This window comes from Pelobates fuscus, chromosome 10, assembly GCF_036172605.1.
Source record: "Pelobates fuscus isolate aPelFus1 chromosome 10, aPelFus1.pri, whole genome shotgun sequence".
Taxonomy (NCBI): domain Eukaryota; kingdom Metazoa; phylum Chordata; class Amphibia; order Anura; family Pelobatidae; genus Pelobates; species Pelobates fuscus.
This window is the reverse complement of record NC_086326.1, coordinates 149611638-149633659: the sequence shown is the minus strand read 5'-3', so window position 1 is coordinate 149633659 and position 22022 is coordinate 149611638. Positions and strand designations below refer to the sequence as shown.

Sequence of the window (22022 nt, the reverse complement as noted above, 5' to 3'; positions counted from 1 at the left end):
GGTAAGAGCACTTCTCCAAATTCTTTGAAGTAACGGAGCGGTAGACCGTCCGGCCCAGGAGCCTTATTCAGTTTAGAGCCCTTCAATGCCGCCTGAAGTTCCTCGAGAGTGATCGGGGCTTCCAGACTGTCTGCCACCTCTTCGCTTAAGGTTTCCGTGACGTGGCGTTGTAGGTAGCTACTTATGCGTTCCTCTTGCCGATGGTGGTCCCTATCTCCGTCCTTAGGTGGTAAGTTATACAGGTCACTGTAGAAGCTGTGGAATGCTTCTGTGATCCTATCTGGGAGCTGAGTTACCCCATGGGTTCTATGCTGTATTTTCGTGATTTGGCACTTACGACGTTGCTTTTGTAGCATCCGGGCCAGGAGTCGATCGCATTTATTTGAGTATTCATAAAAGAAGCGCTGCGATTTGCGTATCGTAAATTGGAGTTTCTGTTGTAGGATGTCCCTCAGTGCGCCTCTGGCGTCCAGTAGTGCCTTGTAGTTTTCCTCTAAGTGGGTGTTTTTATGTGCAGTTTCCAGGGCCGCGATCCGTGATGTCAGGTCCTCGATTCGCAGTCGCTGTTGCTTCTGTCTATGAGTACATATTCTGATCAGCTCTCCTCGGATCACACATTTATGGGTTTCCCATATTGTCAATGCTGGGATTTCCGGGGTTTCATTCTCCTCGAAGAATCTTGTCAGTGTCGAACGGAGCTCGGCTGTAACCAGGTCATCAGTAAGGATGGACTCGTTCATCCGCCACTGTCGCTCTCTAGGTCGGAATAGAGGGGATTTGATTGTCGCCGTTATTGGGGAGTGGTCCGACCATCCCATGGGCCGGATCTCAGTCGTTAGCAGCAGAGGCAGTAGTTCTCTGGCAACGCAGATGTAGTCCAGTCTGCTATACGACTTATGGGCCGTCGAGTAGTAGGTGAAATCCTTCTCGTCCGGATGTAGGACCCTCCAGCTGTCCATGAGTCCCGAGTCCTGGAGCGCTCTACGGATCTCGTGGAGGTCCCGAGACGGGAGGGAGCTCGTACCCTTTGAGGTATCTATTCTCGGTTCCAGGGCGGCATTCAAGTCGCCTGCTACAATAAGGAAACCTTCCCTGAACAGTTCAAGTTTGCGCAACGTTTTGCGGAGGAAACTAGATTGTCGGGCGTTTGGTGCATAAAGGCTAGCGAAGGTGTAGGTGTTGTCCGCAATTTTGCCCTTTATGAATAGATATCTCCCCATTTCGTCCGCTTTGGTCGCTGTGCATTCAAACGGAATCGTACTAGCAAACAGGATCGCTACCCCAGCCTTCTTGGCAGTGTGGTGATTAGCGAAGAATCCTACCGGGTATCTCGCGTCCTTCAGGCTTGGTCCATCTGGGCCTCGAAAGTGGGTCTCTTGGAGGAACGCCACAGACACCCGTTCTGTCCATAGGGAGCGTAGGAGATGAGACCTCCTTTCCGGGATGTTTAAGCCCCGGGTATTGCTCGACCAGACACGGAGGGGAGCGGGAGCGAACCCCGTCCCCACCATTCCCGGGGTGAGATTGGGGGGAAGGGAGGTCCGGGAGGGGGAGAGAGGGAAGGAATGTGATCTGCTCGATGCAGGTTCACAATGACTTGGCACCTGTGGTGGTGGTGTCGTGCGGGGTCTCTATGTGGGTAGAGTCCTACTTGCACCCACCAGTGTTAGGGTGTGCCCGTCAATGGGGTACGTAGCCCTTTAGGCTCTGGTACAGTGTTCAGTTTACGAGTATGGTATGTGTTTGCAGAGAACTCTTAGGTGTGATTATGATACCTGTCTGCGGACTTAGAAATCCTACTACGAGGTATTAAGCCCTTTCTATCAGGGTGTAATTATCACTAGTGTCGTGTCCCTAGGGGTAGTGATCAATGTCCCTCCCCCCTGGCCGAGGGAGCGTAAGTGACACGGGAGGCATGTGGTCCGTATAGGACATTTTATAGTCGGATTTGTCGGATGATGATGGGCGACTAACAGTGTCCCAGGGGCCGGGTCCACCCACCAGGTCGTCGTGTGGCTGGGGGGGGAGTACCCTCCGCCCGGAGTTGGTGAGGGGGACGGTCAGTGTATCTATTACTTGCTTTAGCAAACCCTGTCAGCCTGCCCTCACAGTGTGGCCCGTCTCCCTTATCAGTATGTCACCTGGCGGGGGTGGGGTGCATTTCCAGGTTGTCGCCTGGGGGGGGGGGTGTCAGGGTCAGTCATCGTCCGGGGATCTCACGGGGGCGACTTCCGGGGTATCCCAAGAGGTCAGGGCCTAGTTCGGCAACACATTCCCTCATCCTACGTCACCTCCTCTCCCTAACCGTCCATGTGTGGTAGGGGGTCCTATAGACATCCAAAGACTGCTTAAGCGGGTGACTGGGCGGTTCTGCACGTTATACCAAAAACATTCAAACTAGCAACAACATTAGTAAACTTAGCTCCCCCCGCCCCCACCCCCTAGGACCCTGTGACCCTCTCTTTGCTCCCCCAGAACATCCGATATAAGTAGAGGTCCTTATGCGGATAAATGACCCTGGTCAGCCAGGGAGGTGAGGGGACGCCCATCCTGTAATAAAGGTGGTCGGGGCAGCTGTCAGCTCTTCTCGTTCACACAGCCGTGTTTATCTCTGTGAAGCCTGGGGGTCTATGCGTCTTACATGCCCCAATCCCTAGTCTCACAAAACATTGATTGTCCCCCCTCCCCCCTGCAGCCCCCCACCCAAAAGGCCTGCTCTGGGGATTGGAGCCACACAATACGGCTGCTGGCTTCGGCCAGGGTTGTGGGGTACAGCCTGCGGACAAGGTCGCTCCAAACTCAGACCCTTCCCCTGCATGCTATGCCCCTGCTTTGAGTCTCAGGGTTCGGCCTCACAGATCCCATCCCCCTCCCCAATAAACCTGCAAAGAGTCTCCCAACCCCTCAATAATCCTCAGCAATCTCCATTCATGGCAGGACCCCTTAATCCCCCAAATCACTGTAAGCACTCACCAGTCCCCATGTCCAGGTCAGGGTCCGACTACTTTACTCTTCAGGGCCCTCCGGGCCTCCTCTCCGTTGTGGTTGCTCTATGCGGCCAGGCGCGATGTCGGGTGGTCTAACAGGAGCCAGCGGGTCTCTCCTGGTGGTAGCGGCTTCGTCGAGGATCCAGTTTCGAACCCTTACTTGAGGGAGGCCTAGCGTCCGTTGGAGTCTCGGAACATCTTCCGGCCAGCGGGCCGTAAGCCAAGCGTTGCCATGCCTCGCCTGCAGGCTAAAGGGGAACCCCCAGCGATATTGGATTCTCTTTTCCCTTAGTGCGTTCGTCACAGGGCGGAGGGCTCTCCTGGCATCGAGCGTCAGGTTAGATAAGTCTTGGTATAGGGAAATTTCCGCTCCCTGGTAGTTGATGGCAGGGAGCGCTCTCGCGGCCGCCATTATGTTATCTCGGAGTCCTGGCGTGGCTATGCAGCAGACCACGTCTCGTGGGTTCCCGTCTTGCCTCGCTGGACCCAGGGCTCTATGCGCCCGCTCAAAATGTATGGTGGCTGGGGCTTGTGTTCCCAAGATCTGCCGGAAGAGATCGGACAGCGAGGTGTGAAGCGGTACATTACCCTCTTCAGGCAGGCCGCGGACCCTGATGTTATTGCGTCTGCTTCTGTTCTCTAGGTCTTCCACCTGCCTGCGGATGGCGAGGAGCATGTTACCTTGCCTTGTCACTGCTACTTCTGTGGCCCTGTGTTGGTCCTCGCTACCTTGTACCGCCGTCTCCATTTCGTCTACGCGGTGTTCTAGCGTGGTAAGGTCCGTGCGGAGGCCTGCCAGTTCCTCTCGAAGCGCTGTGCGCAGTTCCTGAACTATGGCTCCCCTGTCAGCTTTGGAGAGCATGTTAGCAGAGATCCGGGTAAGTTCAGTTCTGATGAGGGCAAAATCACTTGCCTGGGTGTCTCCCGTCTGCATTTCTCCTGTGCTCACTGAGCTTGGCGATGTGGGCGCCATCTTGGCCGCATGCTGCGGCTCCCTGGGATCCGACGGTGTAGCTACAAAATCGTCCATCGGACCTGTGTATCTCCTCGGGGAGTTGGTCCCCGATGTCTCCGGGGCTAGGTGCTTCTTTGTTCGGACCATTAGTACCCGTGTTAATGCTGTTTTTAAGCTTAATTTCGGCCAGGGGTGCGGAGCTGATTTACTGAGCGTCCTGCACCATGCTCGTCCAGGCCACGCCCCGTAAAGAATGTTTATAATTCCGTTGGGAGCGGGTAGGACGATCCTCGATATGGGGATCGAGGACTGTGAGCGCAGGCCGGTTTGGGATGCGAATGCTCCCCTTGGTGGGCGTTCGTTGATATGAATTGGTGGACACCCAGGGGAAGCATGCTGTAACGAATCACCTGGAACTCCAACTGGGCACCTCCGTTGACAGACGCTTCCTAGCTGACGCCGCATGACCATAAGCACTGCACCGGACACCACAACCACCGCAGACTCCAAAACTGCCGTAGCTTAACTGGAGTGTCGCCGTCTTCCTTCCACCCTGGATTAGCCTCTGTCCTCCAGGACCGTGTGGGAAAAGCCTCTCCTCCTTAACCCCTTAAGGACACATGACGTGTCTGACACGTCATGATTCCCTTTTATTCCAGAAGTTTGGTCCTTAAGGGGTTAAAAGACCTAAGTGATTAGAGCTCAGGGGAGTATACAAAGTATAGCAATCCCCAGTGTGAATATCTCACGAATACAGTTGGATCGCCATGGGGTTAAACAATAGCAAGGGCTGATGAGAGATTGAGGGACAAAGCAGCCAGTTTCAACTGGTCTGGCAGTGTCCCTGGGACAACACCCTGCTGGAGAACAATAGACAGGAAAAAGGGGGAGGGGAAGAGGCACATTTTCCCATAGATTTAAAGGGGCAGAAAAATAGTTTTAAAATCCAATAAGTCACATGGGCCATAATCACAGGGCAAAAAGCTAGCCATTGGTCCTCTACAAGAACAAGTGGTGAAGGGCACTTTCGCACTCGATGCTGGCGAGGTGTGAACGTTCTAAACACACTTTCTAAATGGAGTATCGGGGTGGTCCGGCGCACGGGACTCCGTGCGTCTGAGCGCCCGCGTGTGTTTGAAGATTGTGGTCTGCAGTTTTCACACCTTGTTAGCAAAGTGTGAACATTCTAACTAAACATTCTAAATGGGGTATTGGGGTGGTCCTTGCACGGTTCTCCGTGTGGCTGAGCCCTCCTGTGTGGTTAAAAGTAATTTGCATGATTTAAAGTGAAAATTACAGAAAGGGGGAAATTAAAAAGGGAAAACATACATTCCAGGAGAGCACATCCACACAGGAGAGGGCAATTCACAGTTTGGCAGTGGTCCTGCCACACCTAGAATTTGAGCTCTTTATCTGTTTAACCATAATTTACCCGTTTAATATTACATGCACCCACACTTATTATATATCATTTTGTTCAGCAGAAATAAGACTTTAATTTAATCTAAAAAAAAAGTGTTAGAAATTAAGATATTTTGTTATTTTCTTGGCTCTGCATGGCATTTTGACTGTTGTGAGGATATTTATGGGGTGATAAATGATAAAATAATATTTTCATAAAAATTATCAAAATGTAATTTAATTTTTAATATATCAAAATTGATATCTTGGCACTGTTTACCCGAAAATGATAATATAAAGCTGAATATTACCCATAATTTTGATTCTCTTAGATCCTAGAGGAAGTTTCACTAGAGCATTTTTACTTCACACAGTAAATCACAATTTCTTCATAAAAAATATAAATTATTGTGACAATAATAATAAAAAATAATATATGTAACATGCGTGACAATAATCAGTGAATATTTAGGTATACATAGTCATACAATATGGCAATGGTTTAAACACAATACAGCAGCTAAAGCAACCAGTTGTCAAGAACTTAACAAGATTTATGATAGGACACTTCACTTAGAAACCAACTTCACACAGAAAGCAGAACTTCACAGCAGCCTAAAGCAATAAAACTTTGGCTAACAGTTAGATCACACTGAGTAACCCTTCCACCGCTGGCTACAATCCTCATAGGCCAGATATCCTATTATGTTGCAATTTTACAATTAACCCCTTAAGGACCAAACTTCTGGAATAAAAGGGAATCATGACATGTCACACATGTCATGTGTCCTTAAGGGGTTAAAGCAATGTTCATACCAGATCATTAACCATTCCCGGACCATCCAATAAGAATAAATCTGCCAGATTTTACATTTACCAAATTTTAACTTTCCTAAATAAGATACACTCTTATTTCAGAACAAGTCAATACATCTGGATAAATGAGGCATGCTAACCTTTGGCAAATATTACCTTTAATATATTGTTATCTTTATTCCACCTGCAGGAATGGAATTTTTATAACCATATATTCCTTAGTTAACTAAAATTTCTAATGATTGAAATCTGACCAAGATTTATCCAGATATATTCCTGCTATTAGTAAAAATCTCAAATTAATTCATTAAAATCAGCATAATTACCAGTTATGTTCTAGATTTCCTTATCAGATGTGTAGATAGGTCCCAGGAATTTGTATGCAAGTATGATTGATGAATTGAGGATTGGATGTAATAAAAAAAGGTGGTGTTAGTTGTAAAAAGTAATAGTAAACATTAGGTGTCCGGAAAGTGTTGTTTCTTGCGTATAGTCCAAGTGTTTCAAAGAAAGTTTGAATGTGGTTCAAAGAGTATGAGTGTCCCAAAGAGTAGAATGTGTGAATGTCTAAATCTTTGAATGTCTGAATGTATGAATCTTTGAATGTCCCTCTCTTCCCTTGTCCTTACTTTTTAAAGGGCCAAACTCTCTACACATCACTAATTGATAGGACCAATAGGGAACTGTAGGTATGTCTTCCCTAAAGACTACCATCTAGATTTTGGTCAGTAGATGGCACAATTGCATCACCAAAATTTCTTGCCTTGGGGTCCATTTGCCTTTTTGCATAATGGGTTAACTGAATTCGATGATGTGTTTTACATAATTTTGGCTTATCTTTTTGGCCCCTATCAATAATAGGACATGTCACTTCCAAGCATTTTCTTAGTTTTTTTTCAGTCTTATCCCAGACTTCGTGTCTGTAATTTCAATCGTAATTCTAGAACTGACACCTCCTAACCTTAATTTCACCCTTTACTTACAATGGAACTTTCTGAAACAGGGCTCCTGCTCCTCCCCCGGGCCCGAGTCACATTCAAGGGGTCGAAACGGGCCGGAGGCCGCGCTCGGCAACGCAGGTGACGGCCACTGTTTTGTAGGGCCTCAGCCCTGAGGGCAGCGAGGATACCGTCAATGTCCATGCCCTGGCTGTGTGACAAGTTCTGATAACCAAACTAGCAATGAGGAAGCTGTTACCAAGCTGTTATTTTTAAGATGGCTGATGCTAGGAGACAAAATCACTGCCTATTTATATATTCCAGCCCCTTAATTCATTTCTCTACCACACCCATTTTTACACCTACACTCACCACACCCACACATGCCTCTTATCCGGCTAGCTTTCAGCCCGCCTCCTCCAGATCTAAATGTAAACAAACCTGGAATCTGCGCTCTATATCCGTTCAACCATAATTCATCTCTTTCATATTTAGTGAGCCCACACTTATTATATAGCATTTTGTTCAGAAGTAACATGGCTTTCATTTCATATCAAATATTTATATATGAAACATAATTTAATATAAAAAAACAACAACAAAAAAAGACGTAAAATGCAAAATTCTTATTTAACCCCTTAGGGGCCAAGCCTAATTTGTTTGTTTTTTACTTGAGGACCAATTCAATCTTTGCTCTGTGTATTCAATAGCAATTTCCATCTTTCCCATTTACTGCACCAACGCATATTATATACCATTTTTGTTAAGGATAAAAAAGGCTTTAATTTGAAGTGACAAATACCTACAGTATCTCACACAAGTGAGTACACCCCTCACATTTTTGTAAATATTTTATTATATCTTTTCATGTGAGAACACTGGAGAAATTATACTCTGCTACAATGTAAAGTAGTACGTGTACAGCCTGTATAACAGGGTAAATGTGCTGTCCCCTTAAAATAACTCAACACACCGCCATTAATGTCTAAACCGTTGGCAACAAAAGTGAGTACTTTGCTCACTATGGAGATTTAAATCCCGACTGAAAGATCTGCATGCCGATCTCACTCTGTATGCAGCTCACCTGTCAGTTTGGGGTCCCTAAAAATGGCCCCAACTGACAGAGGAGACACAGTTATCTATTGATACCTGGGTTTCCTGGTGTGAGCAGGGATTTAACCTTGTTTACACCGCATTGTAACAATGGGGATTTAAATCTCTGATTGCTGCTCACGTTGAGCTCTGCAAACCGAGCATAGATCAGTCTGGGACCACTTATTCTGGCTTGAGTTGATAGAAAGGACAAGCATCTATAAAATTATACCTGGGGTTCCATGGTACCAGCAGGGATTTAATTTTTTACTGCAGGATGGTCTATGCTGTCACTGTGCGTTAAAACCATACACTGCATAGACCGTCATGTGGTCCTTAAGTAGTTATGGTCCTTTGCAATCACCGTGATGCTTTATTGTCAAATTTCTGATCTTTCATGAAAATTTTTTGGTAAAAAAGAATAATTTCTAGTGAGATTTTCTTTAACTCCAAGTACATTACATTTCTTGCAGGTGGTTCCAAAAGCAGAAGTTATCCTGAAGGACAGGACAAGAACAAAAGTGCACTAAGCAATACTCTGAATAAATATTGTAATAAAAGGACCACGGAATTCATTCCTCAAAAGTCAAACAATCGCTCAGAACCATGTACATCTTCAAGTGAGATAGTAAACAGAAACCCAAAACATTTCCCATGTTCTGAATCGTGGAAATGTTTTTGTTGTTCAGAATTTGTTGTCCACACAGGAGAAATGCCATTCTCTTCTTTTCCATGTAACTCCTATCTTGCAAAACCGAGAATTCACACAGGAAAGAAAACATTCTCATGTCCTGATTGCGGGAAATGCTACAGCCAAAACTCAAGTCTTACTATACATCGAAGAACTCACTCAGGAGAGAGACCGTTCTTATGTTCTATGTGTGAGAAATGTTTTGTCAGTAAATCAGATCTTGTGAAACATCAGAAAACTCACACAGGAGAGAAACCTTTCTCATGTTCTGAATGTGGGAAATGCTTTAGCCGGCGCTCACACCTTGTTAGGCATAATATAACTCACACAGGAGAAAAGCCTTTCTCTTGTTCTGAATGTGGGAAAAGGTTTAGCATTCACTCACATCTTGTTAGACATCACAGAACTCACACAGGGAAAGACCCTTTATCGTGTTCTGAATGTGGGAAACCTTTTCCCAGTAAAGCTGAGCTTGTGAAACATCAGATAACTCACACAGGAGAGAAAGCATTCTCATGTCCTGATTGCGGGAAATGCTACAGCCAAAACTCAAGTCTTACTATACATCGAAGAACTTGCACAGGAAAAAAATCTTTCTCATGTTCTGAATGTGGTAAATGCTATAGCCAGCACTCAAACCTTGTTGTGCATCAAAGAACTCACACAGGAGAAAAGCCTTTCTCCTGTTGTGAATGTGGAAAATGTTTTGTTAGTAAATCAGATCTTGTGAAACATCAGAGAACTCACACAGGAGAGAAGCCTTTCTCATGTTCTGAATGTGGCAAATGTTCTGTCAGTAAATCAAATCTTGTGAAACATCAGAGAACTCACACAGAAGAGAAGCCTTTTTCATGTTCTGAATGTGGGAAATGCTTTAACCGGCACTCACACCTTGTTGTGCATAATAGAACTCACACAGGAGAAAAGCCTTTCTCGTGTTTTGAATGTGGGAAATGTTTTGTCAGTAAATCAAGTCTTGTGAATCATCAGAGAACTCACACAGGAGAAAAGCCTTTCTCGTGTTCTGAATGTGGGAAATGCTTTAACCAGCACTCAAGCCTTATTTTGCACAATAGAACTCACACAGGAGAAAAGCCTTTCTCGTGTTCTGAATGTGGGAAATGCTATAGCCAGCACTCAAACCTTGTTGTGCATCAAAGAACTCACACAGGAGAGAAGCCTTTCTCATGTTCTGAATGTGGGAAACGGTATGTCAGCAAATCAGAACTTGTGAATCATCAGAGAACTCACACAGGAGAGAAGCCTTACTCATGTTCTGAATGTGGGAAAAGGTTTGTCAATAAATCAGATCTTGTGAAACATCAGAGAACTCACACAGGAGAGAAGCCTTTCTCATGTTCTGAATGTGGGAAAAGGTTTGTCAATAAATCAGATCTTGTGACTCATCAGAGAACTCACACAGGAGAAAAGCCTTTCTCGTGTTCTGAATGTGGGAAATGTTTTGTCAGTAGATCCAAGCTTTTGAAACATCAGAGAATTCACACAGGAGAAAAGCCTTTCTCATGTTCTGAATGTGGGAAAAGGTTTGTCAGTAAATCAGATCTTATGAAACATCAGAGAACTCACACAGGAGAGAAGCCTTTCTCGTGTTCTGAATGTGGGAAATGCTTTACCCGTCACTCACACCTTCTTGTGCATGAAAGAACTCATACAGGTGAATAGCCTTTCCCTTGTTCTGAATGTGGGAAACAGTTTAGCATTCACTCACATCTTGTTAGACATCACAGAACTCACACAGGAGAAAAGCCTTTTTCATGTTCTGAATGTGGGAAACATTTTCCCAGAAAAGCAGAGCTTGTGATACTTCAGAGAACTCACACAGGAGAGAAAGCATTCTCATGTTATGAATGTGGGAAATGTTTTGTGAGTAAATCCGAGCTTGTGAAACATCAGATTAGTCACACAGGAGAAAAATCTTTTTCATGTTCTTAATGTGGGGAATATGTTAGCCAGCATGCACATTTTGTTAGCCATCAGAGAACTCTCATTAAAGAGAAGCATTGTGTTCTGAATATTGGGAATGGTGTAGTCAACTCCAAGGTTTTATGACGCAGCAATGGAATAACATGAGAAGATCTGTATTGTGACTGTGAAACATACTAAAACTGTGATTCAAATTGTATTTACTACCCATCATTTCACTAAAGCAAAGCTTTTTCATGTTAAACCATACAAAATACCTCCTATCCTTTTTTTTAAAGGTGCCTTATTTACGGTTAAGAATATATTTAGAATTGATTCTTATTCTCTAAGGTATATCAGTTGTAAATGTTGTCTTTGTTTGTATATGCTGATAGTAAAATTAAAAAATCTTGGGAACTGAGGTGTGTACAGCAACTGCCTTTTAGCACTTTTGAGTTTCTTCATTATTCTATCACCTACAGCAGTATCTTTAGCATACTAATAGGTTTAATTAACTAGTAGTTATAGAGACACTATAGTGGGCAAAACAACTACAGTTTAATGTAGCTCTTCCAGTGTCTATAGCCGGTCCCCGCTGGCATTTTAATGTAAACGCTGCCTTTTTAGAGTAAAGGCAGTATTCGCACGGCTGCCATCAGGGGGTGACAGCCATGACGGTTGTCACAGGCCCGGCGGTCCTGGGTGGCCCGGACTGCACTGGTAATCCTATGCGTGTCCGGGCCACTGCTCTCCAATGTGCAAATATATATAGCAAGTACCGCTCTATATATATGCCCCTGCAGGCCCTGCTGACTTTCAAGCGGGGACCACGATATACTGACCTCTCGCGAGCTGCGGCTGTAAAGGGTTGCGGCAGGTTGCCGTGGCACGCAATGCATGCCGGGCTCGCTACAGAAGTTGAGCTGCAGAGGGAAGATGCAGACTGCTGGCCTAACCAGCCCAGCTGAGCCACCGGACCACCAGAGAATCCAGTGTCGCCCCTCCTTGACTATAGGTAAGAGGCAGGGAGGCGGGAATACATAAAGAATTTTTTTTTAATAAAAATTAAACAGCAAAAAAATACCCCCCAGCTCACACACACACCAAACAGACAAAATGCATTCACCACACACACACCAAACAGACAAACTGCATCCACCACATAAACACACACAGAATCCACTACACACACGGCATTCACTACACACACACAGCATTCACTACACACACACACGGCATTCACTACACACACACACGGCATTCACTACATACACACACGGCATTCACTACACACACACAGAGCATCCACCATATAAACACACAAAATGCATCCACTACACAAACTGCATCACCACATAAACACACACATCATCCACTACACACACCATCCCCCACATAAACACACAAACTGCATCCACTACACAAACACACACATCATCCACTACACAAACACACATCATCCACTACACAAATACACATACAGCATCCACTACAAAAACACAAACTGCATTCACTACACAAACACACGCTCTGCATTCACTATACACCCACTACACACAAAATCTGCAGTCACGATGTACACACTAATTCCACTACACAAACACACACTTTACCTTTATTACAAGCTCTGCATTCACACACAAACACAACATCCACTACACAAACACACTAGATCCACTACACAAAAGCACACTCTGCGTTCACTATACTCACACTACGTCCACTACACACACTCTGCATTCACTATACCCATGATACATCCACTATATACACACTCTATCCACTACACAAACATACAATCTGCATCCACTATAAACACTGCATCCACTTTACTCATGCACTTTGCATCCACTACACACATTCTACAGCCTCTATACACACACACTTCATCTCAGGATGGGCCCTGTGGGTGGATCTGGAGGAGGGTCATGTGGGCGGACTCGGGGGCAGATCCCCGGGGTCCCAGACTTGGGGCTGTGTCAGGGGCCCCAAAATTTCTGGCAGCAGCCCTGAGTATTTGCATTATTGCCTAGGAACAGATGGCCACAAGAGATACTTTCTGTGTCCGTGCTCCACAATCACTGACATTTAGCATCTCCACGCTCCCCATGGAGATGCATTCATTCAATGCATCTTTATGAGGTGATGCTGATTGGTGCAGAGCGCCATTTTGTCACATATGCACTTTAACCTCCCAATGCTTTGAGATCTTCAAATATCCGCCACGGAGGTGGAATGGGAGGGAGGCCAGCCATGGCAGATGTAGCGGAGGGCATTGGGCTGTCCTCAAAATTCTGTATGTTCATATGCTTTCTGTTAAATTTTGCCTTATGTATATACAGGGAGTGCAGAATTATTAGGCAAATGAGTATTTTGACCACATCATCCTCTTTATGCATGTTGTCTTACTCCAAGCTGTATAGGCTCGAAAGCCTACTACCAATTAAGCATATTAGGTGATGTGCATCTCTGTAATGAGAAGGGGTGTGGTCTAATGACATCAACACCCTATATCAGGTGTGCATAATTATTAGGCAACTTCCTTTCCTTTGGCAAAATGGGTCAAAAGAAGGACTTGACAGGTTCAGAAAAGTCAAAAATAGTGAGATATCTTGCAGAGGGATGCAGCACTCTTAAAATTGCAAAGCTTCTGAAGCGTGATCATCGAACAATCAAGCGTTTCATTCAAAATAGTCAACAGGGTCGCAAGAAGCGTGTGGAGAAACCAAGGCGCAAAATAACTGCCCATGAACTGAGAAAAGTCAAGCGTGCAGCTGCCAAGATGCCACTTGCCACCAGTTTGGCCATATTTCAGAGCTGCAACATCACTGGAGTGCCCAAAAGCACAAGGTGTGCAATACTCAGAGACATGGCCAAGGTAAGAAAGGCTGAAAGACGACCACCACTGAACAAGACACACAAGCTGAAACGTCAAGACTGGGCCAAGAAATATCTCAAGACTGATTTTTCTAAGGTTTTATGGACTGATGAAATGAGAGTGAGTCTTGATGGGCCAGATGGATGGGCCCGTGGCTGGATTGGTAAAGGGCAGAGAGCTCCAGTCCGACTCAGACGCCAGCAAGGTGGAGGTGGAGTACTGGTTTGGGCTGGTATCATCAAAGATGAGCTTGTGGGGCCTTTTCGGGTTGAGGATGGAGTCAAGCTCAACTCCCAGTCCTACTGCCGGTTTCTGGAAGACACCTTCTTCAAGCAGTGGTACAGGAAGAAGTCTGCATCATTCAAGAAAAACATGATTTTCATGCAGGACAATGCTCCATCACACACGTCCAAGTACTCCACAGCGTGGCTGGCAAGAAAGGGTATAAAAGAAGAAAATCTAATGACATGGCCTCCTTGTTCACCTGATCTTAACACCATTGAGAACCTGTGGTCCATCATCAAATGTGAGATTTACAAGGAGGGAAAACAGTACACCTCTCTGAACAGTGTCTGGGAGGCTGTGGTTGCTGCTGCACGCAATGTTGATGGTGAACAGATCAAAACACTGACAGAATCCATGGATGGCAGGCTTTTGAGTGTCCTTGCAAAGAAAGGTGGCTATATTGGTCACTGATTTGTTTTTGTTATGTTTTTGAATGTCAGAAATGTATATTTGTGAATGTCGAGATGTTATATTGGTTTCAATGGTAAAAATAAATAATTGAAATGGGTATATATTTGTTTTTTGTTAAGTTGCCTAATAATTATGCACAGTAATAGTCACCTGCACACACAGATATCCCCCTAAAATAGCTATAACTAAAAACAAACTAAAAACTACTTAAATATTCAGCTTTGATATTAATGAGTTTTTTGGGTTCATTGAGAACATGGTTGTTGTTGCCTAATAATTCTGCACTCCCTGTATGTGTATGCAGCATTCGTCTGATTGTTCGGTAAAATCACTCCGTTCATTATATTGAGTGAAACTACCGAACAACCAGACCACCCAGGAATAAGTGTGCCTCCAATTACCGTTTGCAACAATGTTGCAAACGGGTAATTGGTGATTCATGTAATGTGTGGTTTGTCCTCTGGCTGGCCGCCATTCGGGAAACGAACGCGTGGCGACGGTCATTTTAAACTCCCAAACAGCAGTGTTTTGCCGTTGAGTGTCTGAAACCCAAATCGGACACTCGGCTAGGCAAACACCGCTGAGACCTCCACACTGCCCGTAAATTTGTGTGTAAACTACCTAACGGCTACCCGTTCTGTAGACAGAAACACACAAACAAGGGGATTCATTTGAATCCTCTCCAGTCTCCATAGCCCAAGTCATTCGTGCAGTTTATTCCCTTTTTCTGTGACCGACCGCAGGGCCAAAATGCATGGAACCAATTTCGGCTGTTACCTCCAGTGCGGTCGGTCTTTTTACTACTTCCACAAATCTCCCGAACCCCTGGTCTGATCTGGGTGATTTTTGGATATGTCCCTCACCCACATCAGGGCTACCAGGGGAAATAATATTTAAAAGGGTACCCCTATGTTTAGGGGTACATCCAGAAACCCAGGGAATTTGTGTCCTGCATAATAGGATTATGAGTCAGGCTAAGGGGAGGGGATGTGTGGGCGGCAACTCATGTATGATTGGCTTCTGTACTAATTATTGTGAATCCCTCCCTTGCATGGGAGGATGCTTTAAAAGAAGGTTGAGTGATTAAAAGTTCAGTTCTGCTCCTGATGCTGTGTGTCGTCCAGTCATTGGGATCCGTATTGGGATATTCGTGGATTACCTTTGTAGCGGAGAGATGATTTCCCACAGCTTAACTCCACCAATATATCAAGAGGATGCAGGAACAAGTAATAAATCCCAGAGAATATCCAGCACAGTCAGCAATAAAATCCAATAGTATCCCATCACCTTTCCCAATCACTGGACGACACACAGTATTAGGAGTAGAACTGAGGTTTAATGGCAACATTCCTGTTTTTATGAGATTCTTCCATGCAAGGGAGGGATTCACATTAATTATACATTACACCAATCATATAGACGTTACCTCCCACACATCTCCTCCCCTTAGCTTCACAGTTAATACAATTATAATGCACATACTTTTCCCCACTTTTTAGATGTACCCCAAATATGTGTGATATACCTTTGAATACCCCCTGGTAGCCCTGATCTGGGTGGGAAACATATCCTAAAATCACCCAGATCAGACCAGGGGATCGGGTGTTATAGGAAGGTAAAGTTTTGACAGACCGCATGGGTAAAGAAGCCGAAAATAGTTCCATGAGATCTGGCTCTGCGGTCGGTCTTAATTCATGCCCCAAAAGTCCCGAAAGGCTATTCCACACATAATGGAGTCGGCAACCGGATGAATCCCCTAGTTCGTGGGATTCATCCTACCGAATGACTGGCCGTTTGTGGGTTTCTTTCGTTGTTTTCTGCCGCCCTGGAGGTCTTAGCGGTGTTCGGCTAGTCGAGTGTCCGTTTTGAGTTCCAGATCAAAAATTTGAGTTTGAGTTCCAGTCTGGTTACCCCCGCTGCTAATGTATTAAGAGACCCATTTACCCCAGTAACTGGACGACACACAGTTTTAAACACTGACAAACTTTATTGGGATGCCTTCTTTTAAGCATAGACCCCTGCAGGGGTCTCCATTCAACATAACACAATCTCAGGCAGGAGGGGGTTGGGTTCCAGATAACCATCTCTCTCTCTGGGAGATACCAACAGCACACAGGGTTACATCATCAAACACATTACATACGGGAGGAGGCGGGGTAAACTTTGGGGCTCGGCGCCCAGGTAAGGGATCCCACAGGTAAAACTTATGTTGTTAGATAGCCCCGGGTCCCGTCTGGGATCCCTGCAAATAGCGGGGCTATTGGGTGTACTGAGCCCGAGATGTCTAAAGTCTGGGGCTCGAGGCTCTGTACATCCCCAAAATCAGTTCCACAGCATTGTTTGGTTTGGTCCGGTGAATTCAAACTTTGCACCCAAACCAAGCAACTACAAATCCACTGAAAGGCGCAAAACTAATTTGCGCCTTTCAGTACCCAGGTAGGAGCGGATTTTCGCTGCCCAATAAGAAGAAAGGGAGTGAAACCCGATTGCACCAATTCGCTGAAAGGTGCAAAACCAATTTGCACCAATCAGCGCTCAGTGAGGAGAGAGGTTTCGTCGCCCAATCAAAAGAAAAGGCGCAAAACCCCGTTATAACGAGCGCTCCCGGTTTGATTGTGTTTGAAGCTTGTGGTCTGCGGTTTTCACACCTTGTTAGAGAGGTGTGCGCATTCTAACTAAATATTCTAAATGGGGTATCCGGGTGGTCCGGCGCATGGGAGTCCGTGCACCGAGGCGCCCACATGTAGTTAAAAAATATTTTGCATGATTTAATGTGAAAATTACAGAAAGGGGGAAATTAAAAAAGGAAAACATACATTCCAGGAGAGCACATCCACACAGGAGAGGGCAATTCACAGTTGGGCAGCAGTCCTGCCACACCTAGAATTTGAGCTCTTTGTCTGTTCACCCATAAGTTACCCGTTTCATATTACATGCACCCACACTTATTATATATCATTTTGTTCAGCATAAAGACTTTTATTTCATCTAAAAAAAAGTGTTAGAAATTAAGATATTTTGTTATTTTCTTAGTTCTGCATGGCATTTTAAAGGGACACTATAGCCACCCAGACCACTTCAGCTCAATGAAGGGGTCTGGGTGTCAGGTCCCTCAGGTTTTAACCCCCTCGAAAGCAAACATAGCAGTTTCAGAGAAACTGCTATGTTTACATTTGGGGTTAATCCAGCCTCTAGTGGCTGTCTTCCAGACAGCCACTAGAGGCGCATCTGCAACGCTGGAGGCGCATCTGCAACGCTGGAGGCGCATTTCGCCTGCATCATGCAGAGCGTCCATAGGAAATGCTTTCCTATGGACACTTTGAATGCGCGCGCGGCACTTGCTGCACATGCGCATTATGCTCCGCTGATGTCGGGGGGGGGGGGAGAAACACTAGCGCCGAGGTAGCCCGGCGCTGGATTAAGGTAAGCTGCTGAAGGGGTTTTAACCCCTTCAGTGCCACGGGAGGGGGACCCTGAGTGTGGGGGCACCCTCAGGGCACTATAGTGTCAGGAAAACCACTTTGTGATCCTTTAACTGTGAACGTCATAATACTGTTTTTAGAGCACTAGCTCAGTGTTGGGCCGACCACCCAGCCGTTTGTCAGTTAAGCTGTGTGGTCGGTTAACCAGCAGCATACTCCACATGCAGGATGGTCCAGCTGTTCTACGGTTTGTTCAGTAAACTCCATTCACCGAACCCCATAGTAAAAAGGCACGATCAAGCCTTTATACTGTCTGAAAACAAAGTTTTAGCTGTGGGCCATAGTCCTGGGGCAAGAGGCTGGCAATCAGGCCCCTCCAAAACCGTTGAACAGCCGGACCACCCTGCATGTGGAGTGTGCTGCTGGTTAATCGCCCAGAAGCTGTGGTTAACCGCAGCTTAATCGACAAACGGCTGGGTGGTCGGCGTTCATATGAACGAACACGTGGCGACCATCTGGCCAGCTCAGGTCACCCCCGAAGCTGTGCGCTAGATAAGTCAGAGAAGGCACCTGCTTACCTTAATGGCAGGTGCCTGCTCTGCCAACAAATCGCAGTGTACGGAGGAGAGGGGGATGGAGAAGGAAGGCGGCGATCTCTCACTCCTACATCTCGCGCCCTCTGTGATACCAGGAGACGGAATAGGATGTCATTCCGGCCCCGGCATACTAAACAGCGTGCTGAAGGAGTGAGGAGCTGCCCCACACTGGACCCCAGTGAGGTGAGTGTTTGAGTGTCAGTGAGAGTGTGTGTGAGTGTCTGCCTGTGTGTGTGTGTCTGTCAGTGACTGAGTGTATGTCAGTGAGTGTGTGTGTCAGTGAGTGTTTGACTGTCAGTGTGTGTGTGTGTGTGTCTGTCAGTGAGTGAGTATGTCAGTGAGTGTGTGTGTGTGTGACTGTCTGTCAGTAAGTGTGTGTGTGTCTGTCAGTGAGTGTATGTCTGTCAGTGAGTGTGTATGAGTGTATGTCTGTCAGTAAGTGTGTGTGTGTCTGTGAGTGTGTGTGTGTGTGTGTCTGTGAGTGAGTGAATGTCTGTCAGTGAGTGAGTGTCTGTCTGGCTGACAGTAAGTGTCTGTGTGTGTGTCTGTCAGTGAGTGTGTGTGTGCATGTGTGTGTCTGTCTGTCAGTGAGTGAGTGTAAAAGTGGATCTTTGCCTAGGGCGTCAGAAATCCTTGCACCGGCCCTGATACTGATATGTTACAGGTATATACGGCAGAATTCTGCAGTAAGAATCCAAGTCAGTGATAAATAGTCGCACATACCGTGCCCTGACTGAAACACTAGCAGAGATTGTGTGCCGCTTTTGGGACACCTTATGAAATATTTTTCACAAAGTTTCAAACTAAATTAGACTTTCACCCATGAATATGGTGTATGGGGTTTTGGAAAGTTACAGGGTCAATTATAGGGCTTGCCTATACCTGGAAATTTCACAAATTGATTTTCTGGGCCTTTGAGAGAGTATGGCCAGGGCCGGCCTTAGGGGTGTGCGAGCTGTGCGGCCGCACAGGGCGCCATGGAGCAGGGGGCGCCGTGCGGCCGCACAGCCGATTTAAAAAAAAAAAAATTATTTTTTTTTAATTTGCAGCGGGGGCGGAGCTTACCGTGCGGCGGGGGCGGAGCTAAAAGCGCCGGAAAACGGCTGCAGGGGAAGCAGGAAGGAGTCCCTGCTTCCCCACCAAACAGTCACCAGGAGCTGCACTGCCTCAACAATGAACTCCACAGGTAACTGTGTGATTGTCAGGTGAGTGTGACTCTCTGTCTGTGTGTATTACTGTCTGTGTGTGTATGACTGTCTGCCTCTGTGTGTCTGTGTGTATGACTGTCTGCCTGTGTGTGTCTGTGTGTGTGTGTATGACTGTCTGCCTGTCTGTGTGTGTGTGTGTGTGTGTGTGTGTGTGTGTGTATGACTGTCTGCCTCTGTGTGTCTGTGTGTATGACTGTCTGCCTCTGTGTGTCTGTGTGTATGACTGTCTGCCTCTGTCTGTGTGTGTGTGACTGTCTGCCTCTGTATGTCTGTGTGTATGACTGTCTGCCTGTGTGTGTCTCTCTGTGTGTGTGTGTATGACTGTCTGCGTGTGTGTGTGTGTGTGACTGTGTGTGTGTGTGTATATGACTGTCTGCCACTGTGTCTGTCTGTATTACTGTCTGCCTCTGTGTGTGTGTCTGTGTGTATGACTGTCTGCCTCTGTATGTATGACTATCTGCCTGTGTGTGTCTGTGTGTGTGTGTATGACTGTCTGCGTGTGTGTGTGTCTGTGTGTATTACTGTCTGCCTCTGTGTGTGTGTCTGTGTGTATTACTGTCTGCCTCTGTGTGTGTCTGTGTGTATTACTGTCTGTGTGTGTCTGTGTGTATGACTGACTGTCTGCCTGTGTGTGTCTGTGTGTATGACTGTCTGCGTGTGTCTGTGTGTGTATGACTGTCTGCCTCTGTGTGTATGACTGTGTGTGTGTCTGTGTGTATTACTGTCTGCCTCTGTGTGTGTCTGTGTGTATTACTGTCTGTGTGTGTATGACTGACTGTCTGCCTGTGTGTGTCTGTGGGTGTGTGTGTGTGACTGACTGCCTGTGTGTGTGTGTGTGTGTGTGTGTGTGACTGTCTGCCTGTGTGTGTGTGTGTGTATGACTGTCTGCTTGTGTGTGTGTGGATGTCTTCCTGTGTGTGTATGGCCGTCTGACTCTGTGTGTGTGTGTGTGTCACATACAACCAATACACGCATATCACACACTGTTAATATACCCATTACAAATATCACACATAGCATACATATCACACACAGTCATCACACGTACTATTACATACACAGACAACACAAACATAACAGCATACATGGATGCGGGGGGGGGGGGGCGCTGTGAAGATTTTTCGCACAGGGCGTCTAAATGCCTAAGGCCGGCCCTGAGTATGGCATCCTGGGTAATAACATTTCCACCATTATAGCAAACCATATGCAAAAGTAGGCAACACACAGTATTTCAAATGGCGCAATATGAGTTGTTTGCGCTAGCCAGTTTAGCACAAATGCTTGCCCCATTTAGTCATCATATTTTCTTTTGTGGGGTTTTTACACACAGTAATTACGTTTTCACAGGAAATGTCATTATCCAGATTTGAGTTAGGGCTATAAAGTTTCTGTATTTGTATTACACATTGTCTAATGCATATAAGAGTACCCACATGTAGCGGTTTTCCAGGTAAGTAAAAAGCCAAATATGTTAGATGCCATTTTCACCTTGTAAAATCGACAAAGTGATTTTCTGCGCCTATGTGGCCTTTGAGAGAACATGGCATCCTACAAAAGAAAATTGCCCCCATGATGGCATACCATTTTAACAAGTGTTTTAACTGTAGTATTTTAAGTTGATCGGTTTGGCCACTGTGAAGAAAATAGACTGAGTCCGGTATTTTCTTCTGTGTTCAGGCTTTTCTGCAGTATTTTGTTCATTTTGGATTTATTAGTTTGGTAGTTTAAAACTACCGAACACCGACCACCCTCCTGGCTCATTAACTTCAAAAGAACCGTCTATTAAAAACTGTCTGGGCGGCTGCTGTTCATATAGCTGAATACCATGTGGAACAGAAAACGGCGGCCATCTTGTTTGCACAAAAGGAGGCAGCGGGACTTGGTCGTCGAGTGTCTGGAACTAAAATCGGACACTCGACCTCCCGAACCACCGCTGAAACTACCGAACGCCTGCATCCTTTAGTTGCCAAACAGCCAGGAGAGCGCCATTCAGTAGTTTGGTACATATGAACAAAGGGAGCAATCGCTCCAATGAGCCAGGAGGATCTATTCGGGACTTTTATTTGTTTTATGCCATTTACTGAATTGACCGACCGCACACGCGGAATTCCTGGAACTGTTTTGGGCAGGAGCCTCGTGTGTGGTAGGTAACTTATGACTTCTATACTTTTTGAGAACCCCTGAACCGATCTGGGTGAAATTTGGATTTGTTGGTCCCCCAGATCGGGGCTATCATGGGATATGTAATTTGTGGGGATACCTTGTGTGGAAAGGGGTGTTCTAATTTTTGGGGAAATTGTGTGTCCTCTCCCTGGAGATAATTGAGTTATTCCTTAACTTATCTCAATATCTCCCAGGCAGAGAGAGGGTGGGGGTTACTGTAAATCTGTATGTTGATTGGTTATTGTCTTTGTTTACT

General features: G+C 45.8%; 1 pseudogene; it reads left to right on the top strand.

The window, feature by feature from the left end:
- Positions 1-11079, top strand: part of LOC134575285 (zinc finger protein 850-like) — a 40645-nt pseudogene extending 29566 nt beyond the window's left edge.
- The last annotated feature ends 10943 nt before the right edge of the window (positions 11080-22022 follow it).